Here is a 17,387-nt window from a genome sequence, read left to right as displayed (position 1 = left end):
AGCATACTCTTCTCGAGGGTATATACTGTCACAGATGAAGCTTGCTGCAGACATATGTTCCAAATCTGGGATTTCAGATGACAAAAAGGTGGAGACTCCCGAGGTTATCAATGCTAAACTACGACTGGAGGATGGAGTTCTGCTGGATGATCTTACGCCCTACAGGCAACTCATAGGCTTCCTCACCTATCTGACTATCACCAGGCCGGATATTGCTCATGTTGTGCACTCTGCAAGTCAATTTCAGCATGCTCCTACATCTGTGCATATGAGTACTGTGCTCCGGATCATTCGATACATCAAAAATACTTTGACTAAAGGGCTATTCCTATCCTCAATCTCTTCCTTAGACTTACTGGCTTATACTGATGCTGACTGGGGAGGAAACCCAAATGATCGAATCTCAACTACTGGCTTTTGTGTTTTTCTAGGAGATTCGCTAATTGCTTGGAGGTGCAAGAAACAGCAAAAAGTCTCGTTGTCTTCTACTGAAGCAGAATAAAAGGCTATGGCAACCACTACAATGGAGCTTGTGTGGCTTCGAAGTCTTCTTCAAGATATGGGAGTCGAAATTACCGGTGCTTCGAAGCTTTGTTGCGACAACAAAAGTGTCATCTATATTGCCAGCAACCACACCTTTAATGAAAGGACTAAACATATTGAGATGGACTGTCATTATGTACGTGATGAATATCTTCGTGGGACAGTTACACTGCCATATGTCACTTCAGAATATCAACTTGCAGATTTCTTTACCAAAGCCCTGTCTGCTCCTCGCTTCTTGTTCCTTCTTGGCAAACTTTCGGTCATTCCCCCGTAAAGTTTGAGGGGGGGGTGTTAAAACATATGTAATAATACCATAATACTCGATAGGGGTATTATGGTCATTTCACAAAGTACCCCATAGGGGTACTTATTTTGTTTCTCTTATTTTACTGTTTTTTATTTTTATTTTTTAATATGTATTTTTTGGATACCGAAAAGGGGCCCCACAATGGAGTCGTTGGGGCCCCTAACGGTCACATATGTGACCGTTGGGGGCTCCCAACGACTCTATTGGGAGCCCCTTTGGTCTCCTTTTCTTATAAATAGGGGGAACCCCCCATGTATGTGGTATTGCTCTTGAGAGCTCCTCTTCAGTAATAGTGATATTATTTTTCATGTGTGTAGCCTTTTTATAAGGCCCTTTGTATATCCCTTAGTGGATTTCCTCTCTTGTGCTTGTTGCACTTGTCCGTGTGGGACATAGTGAATGCTTTAGCATTCTTGGCTTCTTCCGCTTATTTCATTACATAATGTTGGCACAAGGTACTGATGTTTCAAAAGATAAAGTAAAGTTGATAAACTTTACATCTTTGTGAAACACTCCTATTGAGCCTTCTATTGAGGAGCTATACCCCTTTCATCCTAGAGTACTTGTAGTCGTGCACGACACGTCTAGTACTGCAATGATCGGATGAGACGGTCGTGCGACCTCGAACAACGCTAAATGCAAAATGTTGTAATCACATAAATGGCATCACATTCGCCTTCACAGGCAAGATGCTCGAGTGGTTTAAATAAAACAGCATAGAATGGGTTGTTAGTTAAGCAACCCCTAACGTACCTATTCGTTTCTGGTTGTCTGTCAAGGGAGAGGACAGAGCGGTACAAACTCCAATGGACAGGTTGTTAACAACCACCCTACGGGCAACGATCTGGCCTCCCCAGTCATTGGAGTTAGGGGAAATGGGCTACATTAGTTAGCTCAACACTTCTGCAGAAGTTGGATGCGTCCGTGGCACAGCCTCCTTTGGGGAATCCTCTCTCGGCTAAAACTGTCCCTTTGGAGGGAACTCAACTAGCTATTCGGGTTATTGAAAATACATAGAATAACGGACGCCCAAACTAGTTTCAGTTGGTTCTACGATTTGCCTGCGCGTACCCGCAGGTTCGTAATTATCGAAACATAAGGTCTGTTCACACTGGTCGTTGAGTCATGAGATTCGCTTGCACTACTGTTTCTCTTGCACTACTGATTCGCTTGCACTACTACTTCGCTTGCACTACTAATTCGCTTGCTTGCTCGATAGTTCAGTATGCTACTCGTTGAGTTGTGCACGTCTGTCAAGGCGTTACTCTAGTTGGTTAAACTGCTTACGCAGTTCTTTGCGGAGTAATAAGGAGCTTCTCATACTGGTTAAATACTTATAATAATAGCATTATGCCAGTTGCTACGTATTAGCATGTGACTTGCTTTATCCCTTGGTCGAACTGTTTGGTGCTTATTGTAGCGTAGCACTTGTTGGCTTGCATCTCTTATGATTGATGTGATTGCATACAGCTCGTAATCTACGAACTGGTGGCAACTAGGATTGATGTGGCCGCTTGTCTTATAAGCTGCTTACATATTGTGATATAACTGTTGTCGTATGATTGCTTATGAATGGCTTGTGATGTAATGGTTTATGCCTTACAATTAATTTAATTACTTGTCGATCGACTGAGCCATTTTATGGTAATTATATGTTTTACGAGCATTGTTATGAATGTTTGTCTTATTCAGTTGTTTTGTTTGGCTTACGGGTAGAGTTAGTTACCCTTCGCCTATAGAATCAACTGGATTGCCATATCTGCGCGTTCTCATGTGTCGTTTACACATGCTTTGAGGGCCCATTTGAGGATTGCAATATTCCTTGTGGCAATAACACGATGCGTAGGATATTATGCTTCTATGTGAAGTGATACGATACACATTGCTGATATGCATGCTTGTGCCCATATTGTGGCTACCGACCCCGAGGCGGTCAATGGTTTAGAGCAGTCGATTATTGATGCATGCATCACTGAGTGGGGCGTCTGTCGAGCACCGGATCTCCAAAGGATTATCTGTGAGGGCGTGTATGATCAAGACCAGGTACCCGGCTAGAGTGGTAGATTCTCTGTGAGGATGTACACTGTCCACGAACGGGTAGCCGCAAAGACGGTGAACTCCTGTGAGGAAGTGTATGGTCCAAGGCCAGGTATATCATCTAGGGCGGAATTCCTTATGAGGTTATACATGTCCCAGACCAGGTGATCCGGGCGTTGATCTTATTGTTTGTATTAGTGGCTATCGACCCTGAGAGCGGTCATTTGTGTGGATGCGTGTATCGCAATGATTTTCATTGGATATGGCATTTGTTAGGGACTGATCTCCCAAAGGTTTCGCTGTGAGGTTATACATTTGCCAGATCAGGTGACCCGGCTAGAGTGGGAGATCTCTGTGAGGATGTATACTGTCCACGAACGGGTAGCCGCAAAGACGGTGAACTCCTGTGAGGAAGTGTAGGGTCCAAGATCAGGTATACCCTCTAGGGCGGTAATTCCTTGTCCGGTCGTATATCTCTCGGACCGAACGATCCGACGTGGATCTTGTGTTTTTGCTTACCATAAAAAGTTATGGTGAGCTGTGACGATCTTCTGAGATTGTTTGTGATAGCAAACTATGAATTCATAGTTTCGGCTTTCTGTTTTAGCATGATTACATGCTTGACTCAGGTGTGAGAATCAGATCGTTAGCGATTTGAGTTAGTGATCATGTTTTGGACCTTCTACGGAAGGGTGAACTTTTCTGAGAAAGTATGACGGCTTAGTGTGTCATAACCGGTGACGGTTAGCCGCGTAAGACTTTGAGAGCTGAGGATAGATTAAGGTCGTTCAGGACAAAGCGTTGGTTAGAAGTAGTGAGTGACAAGCTATGTCCTGGTGGTGATTAGATGCAGAGACCTCGTTCTAGGAATGAGGACAAGCTTGTTGCGTAGTAGTTCACAGCTTACGATCAAATGGATCGTATGCTGTGTTGGTCAGTTGCACTGCTTACTTGCTTTGAACTGCTTACTTGCGTTGAACTGCTTACTGTTTGCACTACTTACGCATTTGCACTACTTACTCGCTCGCACGCCTTATTCGCTTGTACTGCTTACGTGTTTGCATTATTCACCTGCTTGCATTGCTTACCTGTTTAACTGCATATTTGCTTTAAACTGCATAGCCTACTGAATTAAATGCAGTGTTTTAAAACTCTCTGAGTCAACTCGTTGACTCGGCTGACTCGGCTCGGCTCGGCCCTCCAACGAGTCAACCCGGCAAGGCAAACTCGGTTTGCCAAAACTCGGGCTTGACTCGTGCTTGACTCGGCGTGACTCAGCCTGACTCGGCCTGACTCGGCCTGACTTGGCCTGACTTGGCCTGACTCGGCTTGACTCGGGCGAGTTCTGGGATGTTTGAAATTTGTTTTTTGAGTTTCAAATGGTAATGATATATATACATATATGCAGTCTACTGTTTACTGTCTGTACAATCTAGTTGAAAAATCACAGGTGCAAGTTGTATCTAAGCAATCTGACCTCATATATGTGTTCAACATGGTTTATTTGCTAGGAATCACACCTTTATCATATTTTTTTATGTAAAAATATGTTTTTTTGAGTCATGAAATTTTGGCATATTGTAGGCCATTGATTTGTGAAGCCCTTGAGAAACTTGCTTACATGTTGACAAACTATTTGAAAAAAAAATTGTGTTCTAATAGATTGTATGTACAATTGACTGTGTAAAAACATACATTGAAAACTTACTCTATTGGCAAAACCAGGAGATTTTTGTATGCATTTGCTTTTGTCAAATAAAAAATGGTCTATTTTGAAGTTTCAGACCTTGTTTACCTCAAAATTGGGATTGATATGAAAAATCAGATAAACTGTTGAAATGGAGAACCAGGTCTTGAGTAAGGCTAAAAGAGTCTAGTACTTTCTGCAAGCTGATGAAATGGTTTGGGAGTCGGGACTTAAACTAGCAAAATTAATGAATTTTTGCTTGTCGTGACCAACTGTTCTACATCTAATAAACTTTTAATCTTTAAACTCCCAGATTTCTGTGGCACATGACAAATTGACTGTCAAAGTGCTTGTATAGATATCAAATTCAATTATTCAAGCAAACCTCTATAGCTCTTTGCAGTTGTTTTTATATTCTTACAGACATTTGGAGACTATGTTTACTCAAAAACATGGTTTCAGACAAATTATATATTGTTTTTCTTTTAAAATCAAAAGTTAACAAAACCCGGTCCGAGTCACCGAGTTGACCCGCCGAGTCACGAGTCAATAAAGAACGAGTCGAGTTCCGAGTCACGGGTTTTAAAACCTTGATTAAATGTACTTAATTTAGTTTCCTGTTAGTCTCTCTTGTGCACCTACTAATTTTTCGCGAAACTAACTCATTCTATGGGTACATGTGATGTTTAGGTACTCTACGGGCGATGGCGCGATTGCAAGATGGCTTCAAGACTCCTTCTTCCTGCTCTTAACTCGCGTCCTGGACGCTTGGGTTTGTATCGGATTTCCCTTAGGATATCCGAATTTTTGTGCGTTTTGGTTCTTTTAGCTAACGTGCCCAAAGTTGTCAGCTTGCCTTATGATTTATCAAAGAAAAATCTCCCGCTGATTTCATAAACCAACTCTGAAGGAAAGAGATATTTCTAGTCTTGCATGTTTTTCTGAAAAGGTTCGCAAGTTTGAAATTTGGGGCGTTACAATCCGACCCGCTGTCTCACCTGCTATGCCCTGATGCGTGCCCTTCTGCTGGACCCTAGGTGTGCCCGGCCCAAACCCACCGAGTTGTGGGGTGACAGCAGCTTACATGCCAGCACATACATGATGGGGTGAATTAAACTACAATAACCATTGAACAATAATAACTAAGATAATTTAAGGTTCATTAAAGTAGCTGATATTAAACCAGATAATATGTAGGGCCTTCTTTTGAAAAACATATTGCTACAGCTCATAAAGTATATAGATATGGGTTAAATAACTAATGCATTTCTATCAGCATATCCAGAAACTGTATCTTGAAAGTTCAGTATGACTGAATAGTAATCAATACAGTTCAGTAAGATTAAATAGTAATCAAAACAATCTTTGCACAATCAACTTCCACATGACTTAAGCAGTACAGGGATAATGAAACAAAAAGACAAAGCTAACTACTGTCATGCAGCATTTAAAGCTTATATCAGCAATAGTACAGGGCATCCAATGCCTGCAAGCAAATTAACTACTTTTGTATTTTTAAACAGAAATAAATTCCACTAGAAGAGAAAAAAGATACCAAAAGGACAATGAGGCCTCATGGCAAAGATTTTTTTTGTAATATATATTTTCACCCTTTTTTGGATCACCTATTCCCAACATTCCCAACACACCCAACAAATTCAAAATCAAACCCTCTTTCGCAATAGGATAGACAATCCTCTGGATATTCAAGTGAATAGTTTCAGCCCCAGTCAATTCATCTTCAAAAATGGGAAAAAAAAATCTCACATTTCTTTTCGGCCGAGTCAAATTCCATCTCCAAAAAAGGTTCAGCACAAATTAACTACTGCTCATCATCATGGTCATGATCAACAAGATGAATAACTCCATCATCAACACACCTGGTTCCATGCACAAGGAGTCAGATACCAGAATCCTAATTCTCTTTTCAACCCTATCTAGAGCTAAAAACTAAGGCATCATAATTTATCCATATTTGCTACCTTCCTCTAATTACCAAGAAAGTGTACCATTGTTATCTCAAGAATCAGCTCAAAGAACCTGTAACATGATGAGAATGAGATACTTCTCTTAATGCACACTTATTATCCAGTTGCCTATATGTAGGAAGAATGTAGGCCAATTCGAACGAGATCATGGAAGCCCTAAAATCATTTGTAGAAGATCAGGGGTAAAGCACCAAGCACTACAGTTTGCTGACCTAGTATAAACACCCCTCTGAAATTCTAATTGACTATTATGTTAATCCTGTTGTCAAAGGAACTTAATTCCAAGCTCATCCACTAAGGTAGTTGACAGCATAGTCACAAATATCATTCTCGGCAAGTGAATGTCTCGGGAGATTTTTAAAAAGTTTGTTTTTCTCGGGATAACTCATGATAAATAAATATGTAATAAACAGATATTATATGTTAAAAGTGAAACTATAACATGATTAATAAGTATTAAGTATTTAATAACTAAATTAGTTTGGTAAAAATTAGTGAATAAGATAAATTAGGTTCTCATATGAAAAGGAATATTCCTATATCGACCAGAAGGGGGAAAAAGATACCCTGCCTTTCTCTATTCAAGAGAGACCCACACCCTTTTATTGAAGCATTGGGAGGGCACCAAGGATGCTTAACATGAGATTGCCGTTTAGGCACCTCTTTTGAAAATATTTCAATGTTTTGTTTCGCTAGGCCTTGGAAACACAAGATTGCTATTAAAGAGGGGTAGCCATGTATGCACCTATTTCCAAAACAGTCTCTCATACTATCGATTGGAGGGATTTAAATGGGTCAAAGGTACGAAACTACCCTTTTTTAATTTTTCTCCCTATGAATTTAAATATTAGCCGTGATAATTTCATGATAATATCGCAAAAATATCAAGATCTTTAAAATCTCACGATATAATCGGAAATGATACGTTTCTCAAATATATCGCAAAAATATCACAAGATTTTCAAAATCTCTGCAATAATTTGTGACTACGGTTGGCAGTATGGTTTCTCCAAGTAAAGGTTCATATCTAGAAGACAACTGCACCTGTGCATAGAATTTTGTCAGGTTTATCCCAAGGTTGCCAGACTAGGAAGCGGAAGCGGGAAACGATACGGGAAGCGTAAGCGAGAAGCGATAGGAAGCGGGAAGCGAGGAATAAAAAAAAAAGAAATATAAGAATTGAATGAGAATCAAAATAAAACACAAATAAATACTAAAATAAAAGTGACTAATATTAAATTTCATGATTTTTTAGTGTAAGAATTAAATTTTTAACAAAATCTAAAAATGATGACTACCAATTTCGCAAAAGCACATGGAAGTGAGTGAGAAGAGTCAGAGAAAACACATAAAAAGCATGAAAAGTTGAGTAAGAGAACATATAATAAGAATAAATGAAGCATGGCGGAATCGAGGTTCTCACCAAGTTTTGAAAGCGAGGAGTATCGCACTTCCGAAGCGAGTTTCCGGGAAGCGAGCTTCCCACCTATCTAAAAAGCTTTCGGTAACTCTGGTTTGTCCACAATGATGCTTTAATACTTAGGGTACATTTGGATTTAAGGCCGCTTAGGTGAATGTGAATTCTCAATGGAGCAAACTAAATGTGATAACATGCAAGTATGTATTAAAAATAAAAAGTTACAGGCCCCACATTTTCGGGAACTATGATTATTACTTTCATAGATGAATTACAACAGCATAGGTCCATTTTTGTCCTTGTTTTGGGAATCCAAGATAAAAATACAAAAGTGGAATGCACGTGGAACAAGCCCCCAAACATAAATGCAGTGGGACCCAATGAGAATTCTTGTCTAACTCCACATCTGAATACACCCTTCCGAACTAGGGGAATTGTCGGAGACAGTTCCTAGGGAACATAACAATAGTTATTATACAACAAAACATTTGAGGGATGAGAAAAAATTGGAGAAAGGCAGGCCTCACTCCAAATTTGCTTTTTCTTCATGCATATGGATAAGCCTTATATTACATTAACTAAAAGCACAGAAACAAATATCAATCTCACAATAACTTTGCGAGGGTCTTCCTCAAGGGAATTTGTTCTCAGGGAAATCACAGGAACTTTTTTTAATTAAAAATGTAAGATAAAAAATGGAAAAAAAAATCTATTGAAAACTGAATTTATTGGGAAATTATTGTGATAATATCATGATAGTACCACAATATTTTCATTAATTGCTATGTTTAAGCTACTCACAGTATTTCAAAGAAGTAATTTATTCAATACAGGAGCATCTAGTCCACGCGTTTAATCCTAAATCATATTAGGACTTCACCAACCAGGTGAGACAAGTTGAGGTAAATTCTGTAATACATAGCATAAAAGCACGCTGCTCCACTCCAAACAAAACAAAGGAAAAGAAAAGAAAAGAATTACATAACATCAAACCTAAGGTACTGCAAAGCATGTCCACATTAACCAATTTAAGATATGCAAATAATTCTTGCAATCAAATTGCAACATCCAAGTAACTGATACCAAGCTGTTCTCATAAAGATCTTCTAAGAATGTGTGTTATCAACTGCCCAATTACATCACCACCTAGATATTACACCACATATGGCAACAATACACAGGAAGCCATCATCCCCAGGTGCAGTAAAGAAGAGAAGAAGAGGCGTCGAACATGGTGAAACCAGAAGAACTCAATCTGCCCAATTTCCTAATTCGAACAAACTATCTTCTCTAAAAACGCAAACCTGACTCCGGAAGCATCCAAATTTGTAACGGCACCCACAAAGATAGATACTAACAACACAATTATGTGTCTCTCCTCACCATTTAGGATCAATCGCCACCTAGTCTACGAATCAGTCGCGACAACAATTGAATAATTTTGCAAAACAGAACCAAGAATACATATTCCACAAGAAATCCAACCATGTTTCGCAGTTCCATTGCTCCCTGAGGCTGTCCCAACTCGAACAACAAACCCTAATTCCTAAAAAGAAACCACAAATAAGTGCGCCCCTAGACGGATCCACCAACCCTTAAACCCTAATCCCCAAAATCAAGACGAAGGCCAAAAAACCCCAAAATAAACACAAGGAAGGGGGAACCAGACAGAAATTCGTACCTCTCTTTCGGATTGGGGGCCGCGGATTTTACCGGCAGCGTCGGAACGGCCGGGCGCGCCGGAGGACCATGAGTGCAATCCAAATGCTAGATCGGGAAGCGAGCGATCCCCCGGATTCCTCTGTGAGGGGAAATCCGAGGGCAATCAGAATTCCTCACAAAGTGTGGTGATTGCAAGAAACCAAACAGGGGAAAGAGGGAATTCGTGGTGGAACGAAAGCAGCAAGAATCCCTAGTTCTTGGGGATAGACCGGAGAAGGGAGGAAGGAATTCCAGAGGGGAATCGGAGAGACTCTCTCTCTCTCTCTCTCTCTCTCTCTCTCTCTCTCTGACTGAGACGAAGGGAGAGAGGGGAGGAACGAAACGGTGCAAAAAGTAGGCGATACGGTTCCAAAAGAGTGGACTAAAAGAGGGTAGGCCGAGAAGAAAAGCAGTTCGTGTGCAGCAGCACGTGTGGCACAGCGAGGAAATTTGGTTTTTTTTAGGGAACGATGAAAAAAATTTAAAACGGATAAATAACGGCAGCCAATATCGCGTGAAGGTTTCAAAGATTTTTACATTCTCGTGTTTTTATGAGAAAAGCTAAACCGTTTTAAAAGTTAGATAAATATAATTATATAACTAAGATTGAGATGACAAGATTTATGAACATGTCAAAAGGAGCTTTCCTTATATATGATTTGCGAATGGTAAATACTGATAATAAAATCGTTGTATTTCGTTAAAATAAACATCGCGATATTTAGCGTTCACAACCTTTAACGTTATTGTGGATAATGGCTAAATGTGGAATAGATTGTTGGTGGAAAGCATAGGCACAAATATTAAAAATAATGTGATTTTATTGTTGATATTATTGCAATTTTATTATGACTGACTCATAAAATGATAAAATCTTACAAATAACATTTTAGTAAAATCGTTTTTGTCTCCGGTGGGCAAGGGGGAACTCAAGGGTTAGTGATGGTGGGTTTTCCCTTGGCCTTGCTAAAAAATAATAATATTTTGTTCAAACTATTTACTAGATTTTTAATCCATCAAGAGGTTTTCCTTCTCAAAGAAAAATCCTGATATCTGGAGTTATAACATTAATCTTCTTGGAGGACCTAGATGCAAACGAAAATTACGTAGCCAAAAGAGATCTTAGTTGGGTCTTAAAGGTTAAATATGGGTGAAACAAAACTTAAATTCCTATTAGTTAAAGAATAATAAGAATTATGTAGAAACTTGCATCGGTATTTAATCACACATGTGACTCAACTCTAAACCCTAATCATGTATATTCATTTTTATTTTACATATATTATTTACACTTATATATAATCATCATTTAATATATTAGATATAACAAATGGAACGTGGTAGAACCACCTTGAAATTGTTAAATTCTCAAGTGGAATTGATTATATACAGTTGAAATAAATGCAATTTCAGTATTTTTTGTAAAATAAATAAGTATTCTGAATAATATTTTATATAAAATTTAAGAAGTTGTTTTGCACACAGTTGATCCATTCATCTTTATTTTGAGCATGTGCATCTACTTTTATATTAGGTTTTCTTTTTGTTAGCAACACAATGTTTTGGTGGATGATAGGCAAACCATACACACATTAAGCTTTTTGGAATTGAAATTCTTCTTTTAAAATTTTCCTTTACAATACTTCTTAATGAGAACTTAAGTATAATAGAATTTAACCTTATGTATCCTTGTGTATCACTTGATGAACAGTTCAAATAGAAAATCTTCAATCTACTTCAGAAAACAGCAACACCATTTACGTATAAGATTGTAAATGGAAATTGTTTTGAGTTAATGCATCTATCTAAATTGAAAATGATGGAGTTGTCAATTAATTACAATTTTTGTTAATAACATCATAAATGTTCATCAAAATGCTTAAAATATAAAGTTGCCAAGAAGGTGTTTATAAGTGAATTAAAACATTAGTTGGTTTCACTGCACCTTTGGCAACTGCATTATGGATTTTGGTTGATCAGCTCTGATTGGTTGTTCATTGAGTAAAACATTTAAAAATTCACCATTTCTTATTCTTCTTTTCTCACTTAATTCAAGAAAACTTGTCAATGTCTTCAATTTTTACTCATAATTTTCAAAGTAATGTTAATTTGATAAGATGTATAGAATTTTTTTGTTTTTTGTTTTACAGAGAAAGCTGTGGTTAGGCACACCCCTACCAGTTATACAACCATACCATTTGAGGTTCGAACTTGCAACGTCCCAACACAAAGTTACGTGCACTAACTGCTCCTGCCAGACAAGGAGAGCCCCTGATGATAATCTTGAAGAAACTAACTATCGAATTTCTCTTTCAATAGTAGTTTTCTTTTACAAAGAGAGTAGCTAATTGCTAATAATTAAGAATATTAGTAACTAAAGTTGATATATTTTGAATATTTGTATTTATTTTGTCAAATTAAAGGTGATACTTGCCACCTAGTTTGTGATTGCCTTCAAATAAATAATGACATTATAGATGTTAACAAATATTTCTAACAAGTTTATAGAAGTACACAATTGTGCTGTTAATTAGCTTTATTATTTTTTCAGTGTCAATTTCACACGTTGTAGCTAGGGAATTTTATATCTCATAACAAATTATAATATGTTATTAGTATCCTCCTTTTCATTCTCGACTAAAACTTCATTTTGACACATTACTTTCTTTTATCACCTTACTGTAAAATAACTCTTAAATGCACTAATACTTTTATAAATTTATGATTTGTCATTATTGTATAAAAAATATAAACTAAACATTATAAAAGGCAACCACTAGTATATTTTTATTGTTTTTAGTTGAATGGATATTGTGGTAATAATTTAAATGATAGTTTTACTCAAGTAGGTCATAATAACCAACTTTAATGGGTATACAGTAAAAAAAACAGCGGTATGCCCATTAAAGTTGGTTATCTTGACCCACGAGCTTCACTTATCTAGTGAAAGGCAACTTGTGAAGTGCACAAAGTTCAAGAAGCTAGCATTGCAATGTTTAATTTTTTATTTTTTTATTTTTTTTGTTGTCCTCAAACTAAATATGCTTGGGTAAGCACCTTATGCTGTCTCCATTTTTAAGATGACATGGAACCAACTACCACTTGAGCATTATCATTGCCCAACTTGGGAACAAGGAGGTTTTAGTGATTGGCTGCTTTTCTAAACATTTGAAAAGTATATTTGGAAACTTTAAGCAATGGGGCCACTTACATGACATAAGGAGCATCTAGGTTGTCACTTGATGTTACGTGAGAATATAGACTTAGGATATAACATTGGTATGCATGTTAAATAGTACGCAATCATGGGACCACTTGATGCATCAGAAAAAAGTCTCTCTCTCTCTCTCTCTCTCTCTCTCTCTCTCTCTCTCTCTCTCTCTTAGGGTAGCTCAAAGAAAACGAGATTCAGGGGTCGCTCAATACTCCTTTCTTCCGGTTGTGCTCTAACAAGGATGTATTAGAGGGGTGGAATCTGGTTAGACCGGTGTGACAACCATCTTTCTGCAACATTAGGCGACGAGCGAATACGTGTCGGGCGAAGCTGGGAGACTGGTGGTGTACTGTCTGTTTCAATCGCAACTTCCGTTCAAGAGTTTTCTGTCACAGGTGTGGCTTAGATCGTTCAAGAATTCGGCGTATTATTTGCCTCTTCGGCGAGTCTCGTATGCCAGAACCTTCATCACAGGCCAGGCACCGGGTCCATGCTCCTCGTCGACCTATTGTATCTTTCTGTGATGAAGGTGTGGCAATCTGGTTAGACCGGTGTCTCCGGAAGAAAACGAGATTCCGGGGTCGCTCAATGCTCCTTTCTTCCGGTTGTGCTCTAACAAGGATGTATTAGAGGGGTGGAATCTGGTTAGACCGGTGTGGCAACCTTCTTTCTGCAACATTAGGCGACGAGCGGATACGTGCCGAGCGAAGCTCGGAGACTGGTGGTGTACTGTCTGTTTCAATCGCAACTTCCGTTCAAGAGTTTTTTGTCATATGTGTGGCTTAGATCGTTCAAGAATTCGGCGTATTATTTGCCTCTTCGGCGAGTCTCGTATGTCGAAACCTTCATCACAGGCCAGGCATCGGGTCCATGCTCCTCGTCGACCTGTTGTATCTTTTTGTGATGTGGCGCAGGTGTGTACCGTGGAGGCAGGTACCTCTCCATTTTCGGCAGTTAAGATAGGATCACTATGGGTACCGTTGAAGGCATCCAGTGTCGTCTGTTCATCCTGTGATGCCGGCTGTTCGTCAGAGTTCTACCGCTCGTATCCCAAAGCTTCCATCGGAAAGCGACCTTTCGAGCTGACAAACTGTCTCATTCGCCTTGATGAGTTAATGAGTACGATTGCTCTCGAGATGGAGTGTGGGTCCACTTGCGTTGAGAATTCTTCGGGCTCTATATGTTCATTTGGTTTGCCTCTTTGACTATTGGGCCGCCGCCACGATCTTACTTCTAAGAGTTGTGTTGCATCTGTCGCCCATGATGGATCCTGGGCTAGTTCATTTTTTTATCATCATGGGATCTTTTGTTCTGCCGATTCTACAATTCGTATTCTTATGATATTCCTACTGTGAAAAGGCATCTTGATGTGCATGGGGTCCGCCCCGACGTGTATTTTGGGTTTTACCTGCATGGTCTCATTGTCACCTTGCATGCCGCAACAAACCCACTTTTTGTGTTCGGCGGACTGCCTACCCGATCAAGACAGGGGATATCCCGTGGAGGTTATCGGAGCATCTGTTCAGGGGACCTCGGGGGCCTCCTGCTTGCAACCAGTGCATCCACAAACTTGCCCAGATTCGTTAGGTTCGGGGGGTGGGTCGCAGGGGGTCGATGACTTGTTTGACATATGGGGTATGTCATTCGTCGAGGCTGCGCAGGCACTAGAAGTGCAAATTTCACTCGGGCAACTTTCTTTGATCCAATAACAAATTGTTCCTCGAGCACGATCAGTGGCAAGGGTCACAAATAGTCTTCATAGAGCTAAATCATTGGCCCGTTCGCAAGCCCAGCTTCAAGCAGATGGCTCCAGCTCAGTTCGACGGTTAGCCAGGCAAAGGCATACTAGGGTGTTGTCTGAGTATTTATCATGAAGATGTGTATTTGGAATATTAGGGGTATGAATTGCCCTCATAAGCGATTGTTTTTAGCTAATTGGATTAAGTATGAAAGTCTGGATGTCGTTGCAATTTGTTAAACCAAAATGGAGGATATTCCGTTATCAGTGGTATCTTACTTATGGAGAGGTGCGGCATATGCTCTTAAGTCGTCCGTTGGGTTTGTTGGGGGAATCCTAGCTCTTTGGAAAGCTTCTCTTATGGTGGCGATAGTGGATATTGGTCTTTATTCAATCTCCCTTTCTGCAAACTTGTTGTCGTCGCTACAAGATGATGTCTTCACCTTTGTGTATGGCCCTATTGTGTCTACTTCGTGACCAATGTTTTGGGCTGATTTGGATCGAGTTTTGGTTACATTTGGAGCTCTTCAGTGTTTAGAAGAGGATTTCAATTGCCTGTTGTCCATGCGAGATTCTAGTTTACCGGTTCTTCTCAACCCCTCTATTAGGGGGCTTAAAGAGTTTGTTCAGCGAAACCAACTTTACTCAGTACCTCATGTCAGGGAGCAATTCTCGTGGTCAAATATGAGGTCTCGCCTTTGCTTGTGGATACTTGATCATGTTTTTCTCTCTCCAGAACTATTTCATGTAGTTCCGGATGTCACTGCTTATATGTTGTCGTGGACCCTGTTCTATCATGAACAAATGACTGTTTCTTGGGGCGCAGTAGGTTCTTCTTTGAGGAGTGGTGGCTTAGGGTGCCAGACTTTCAGCAGTTGGTCGAACAATCGTGGGCTCAACCTGCTACGGAATCTTGGGTGGCCATCCGCATTCGTGCAAAGCTTCTTCGTCTTCAGCAACGTATTAAGGAATGGTTAAGCTTTAATAACCTGAACAAGCTTAGGTTCATCATCCAGTGGGAAGCTGAGCTCTCCTATTTGGCCCAATGTCAGGTCGATCTTGTTGGTGTACCAGAGGGTCAAGTGTGTCAGTTGCAGGAGTGTATCGTCATCCTCTCTACCTTCGTTATAGAATGGAGAGCACGAGATGAGCTTAGATGGAAGTTGAGGGCCAAAGTTGCATGGTTGGCTAATGGCGATGATAAAACATGATTTTTTCACATGAACGCATCAAATAAATATAATAAGAACCAGTTACTCTCGATCGAGATCGATGGATGCCAGTTTGGTCCGCATAATTGTCTGCCAGCTATTACTTCGTATTTCTCGAGGTTGTATTCGGATGACTTAGGCATCGGGGGGGTCATCGACGATATGGGCTATAAGCGGTTGGCGGCAAACCAATCTATTTCTCTACAGGCTTGATTCACCAAAGTTGAGATTTCGAATGCTATTAGAGGACTATCGAGATGGAAGGCCCCAGGCCTTGATGGTTTTCACGTCGACTTCTTCAAAGCATTTTGGTCAAGTGTTAAAATTGACTTGCTTCACTTGTTTGATGAATTCTATCGTAATGCGAGGCTGCCTAAACCGTATCATGTGGCAGTCATCTCTTTGATTCCTAAGAGGCAAGGGGTGTCAAACATATCCAACTTCAGGCCGATTTCGATGATGGGTGCTCTGTATCGCATTATATCTAAGGTGTTGGTTAATCGGTTGCGTGTTGTCATTGATCAACTTGTCTCTCCGAACCAGGGTGTTTTTATTCCAGGTCGAAGTTTGCAAGGGTCTTTTATTTGTGCAACTGAGCTTCTTCACTCTTTAAAGTCGACTGGTTCATCGCACTTCATGCTAAAATTGGATTTTCACAAGGCTTATGATAGTCTGGCATGAGATTTTTTGATTGGATCTCTAACAAACATGGGGTTTGGCAGCCAGTTTATAGCATGGGTTAAGGAGTTGGTCACAAAATCCGTATCGTCAGTTTGCATCAACGAAATGAGAAGGAAAAAATTCAAGTTGGCTAGAGGTGTACGACAGGGTTGTCCCCTAGCACCTATCCTTTTTAATATCGCGGCAGATGGTTTATCTATTCTCATGAAAAGGGCAGAACAAACAGGCTTCTTGGAATTCTTGGGCATTCCTGGTTTTGTTGGTCACACAATTCAATATGTCGACGATACTTTAATATTTGGACATGTGAATGTTAATCAAATGTCCAGGTTGTGCTTCATTATTAAAGTCTTTGATGTAATTTCAGGCCTTCGCCTGAACGAGAGTAAGTGCGCTCTGATAATTCTTAATGCTGACCCTCGTCTCCAATCGGTTGCTACAAGGATCTTCAACTGCCCAATATTTGACCTCCCTATCAATTTCTTGGGTCTATCATTGCACTCTCTACAACCAGCGGGAACTTCTTCTTGGATGTCTACTATAGAGTGGATGCAAGGGAGATTGCAGGCTTGGAAGGCCCGATATTTATCTTTTGCGGAACGATTGATGCTCATTCGCCATGGTTTGACCCGATTACCAGAGTTTAGAATGAGCATGTCCATTATATTGACGACAGTAGAACTGACGATTAACCGTTTGCTTTCGCACTTCCTTTGGTCTGGGAATGTGTCGCACAAAAAGTATCTGCTTGTTTCTTGGCAACAGATCATTCTCCCGAGGCAGCAAGGCGGCTTGGAGATTCCAGCTCTGAGAAAGAAGAGCATCGTTTTAGTCTTGAAGTGGGCTTGGGAAGCTTCCAC

At 39.9% G+C, this 17,387-nt stretch overlaps 1 protein-coding gene across 3 annotated transcripts in view; it reads right to left on the bottom strand.

The window, feature by feature from the left end:
* LOC149845013 (mitogen-activated protein kinase kinase kinase YODA-like) overlaps positions 1 to 10,001 on the bottom strand; it is a 54,933-nt gene extending 44,932 nt beyond the window's left edge. Inside the window, exons 1-2 of one of the 3 annotated variants that reach the window (XM_089995439.1) lie at positions 9,664 to 9,975; positions 9,468 to 9,528 (exon numbers count right to left, since the gene is read on the bottom strand). The gene's annotated coding sequence lies outside the window, so the exon portion shown is untranslated. Of the gene's footprint in view, positions 1 to 6,344; positions 6,458 to 9,467; positions 9,529 to 9,663 lie in introns of all 3 variants that reach the window. The other 2 variants (XM_089995440.1, XM_089995438.1) reach the window with 2 other exon arrangements.
* Positions 10,002 to 17,387: the final 7,386 nt, after the last annotated feature.

This window comes from Nuphar pumila, chromosome 2 (assembly GCF_984573655.1).
Source record: "Nuphar pumila chromosome 2, dmNupPumi1.hap1.1, whole genome shotgun sequence".
Taxonomy (NCBI): Eukaryota; Viridiplantae; Streptophyta; class Magnoliopsida; order Nymphaeales; family Nymphaeaceae; genus Nuphar; species Nuphar pumila.
This window is presented reverse-complemented; position numbering and strand designations above follow the sequence as displayed.